This window comes from Echinops telfairi, unplaced genomic scaffold (assembly GCF_000313985.2).
Source record: "Echinops telfairi isolate 266 unplaced genomic scaffold, ASM31398v2 ScPeMD7_63;HRSCAF=240, whole genome shotgun sequence".
Classification (NCBI taxonomy): domain Eukaryota; kingdom Metazoa; phylum Chordata; class Mammalia; order Afrosoricida; family Tenrecidae; genus Echinops; species Echinops telfairi.
This window is the reverse complement of record NW_022103961.1, coordinates 173,473-174,677: the sequence shown is the minus strand read 5'-3', so window position 1 is coordinate 174,677 and position 1,205 is coordinate 173,473. Positions and strand designations below refer to the sequence as shown.

Below are 1,205 nucleotides of genomic sequence, written 5' to 3'. Positions count from 1 at the left end.
TGTCGATCAAAACATACCATTGGCCATTTAGCAAAATAAATAAATAAATAGATAGATAAATAAATAAAGAGGGAAATGCAATGTGCTTGTGCGCATGCACCAGTTATTTTATGTACAATAAAGGACTGGGGAAGGGGAAATGTAAGAAAGAGCAAACTATACTGTAGTCGTCAGGAGGTGGTGGAACCAAATTGTGGTTTTCTAATAGAGATTGGATTCTTGGTCGGTAGGAAGAGAGTTCTGGAGGAAAGGAGCAGGCTCCCCGCTTAGAAGACGCCTCCTCTCTGCTGCTGGAACACATCGATTGTATCTTCCCCATCCATTTCCAACTGTGCAGGTGTGTCTGTTTCATTGTTTGGTTGGCCATCAAATCGAATCCGATCTGCCTCATTGACAAACGCTGTCGTTCACTATAGGTTTTCATTAGTTTGCTAAGTGGTGTATGCCTCTTAATCTAAAACTGCACCACAGAACCATCCTACCCCGCCACCTTCAAATTAATATGATCGTTGTTCTCAGTCTTGACTCCTTCCTTGGGTTTTTTGTCGGCCATGACGAGCACTGAAGTCTCCTCAGCTGCCGCTCCACAAAAGAGGTGCCAGGTCCGCACCAAAGGAGCACACAGGCAGCTCCAGGAGCGGCAGAAGGAAGCGGCAGAAGGAGGTGGCAGAAGTGGTGGAGGAGGAGGGAGAGCCATCTTTTGTATTGTTAAAGGTATTGTGATATATTGTTTTCATATAGCCAACCATCCCACGACAATGGATTGTGTAGAGAAGAACGTTAAGAAAAGAAAATATACGGAAGGGGAAGATGGCCGACTACTAGGTGGCTTACGCCCGGAGCTCCGAGGAGATCGGTGAGTGGGGAGAGTTGGGGGCGGAATAGGGGTACAAAATTTATCTGTTCGATTCCCAAGACCACTCAGAGCATCTCTAGGACCCAGAGGTGGACTGCCACCCATAGCCAGGGCTCCACACAGACACCTGGGGTCTCAGGTGAGGTGCTGCGCACACCCTCTCGGCAAGACCCATGCCACAAAGCGGCTAGGTGCACGGCGGAGGCTGAGCCCGCCCACCTCAGCGCTCAGCGCAGAACCGTGCTAGGAGCCCCCACCCCGCCACAGGGAGCCGGGGCTCCTGTGTGTGCTCCGACCAGCACCCCACCCCCACCCCCTGTGGATTTGGGTCCCACCTGGGCACCCCTGC

At 51.2% G+C, this 1,205-nt stretch overlaps 1 pseudogene; it reads right to left on the bottom strand.

Annotated features, from left to right (window-relative positions):
• Positions 1-266: 266 nt before the first annotated feature.
• Positions 267-643, bottom strand: LOC105979954 (annotated as a pseudogene).
• Between the last annotated feature and the right edge of the window lie 562 nt (positions 644-1,205).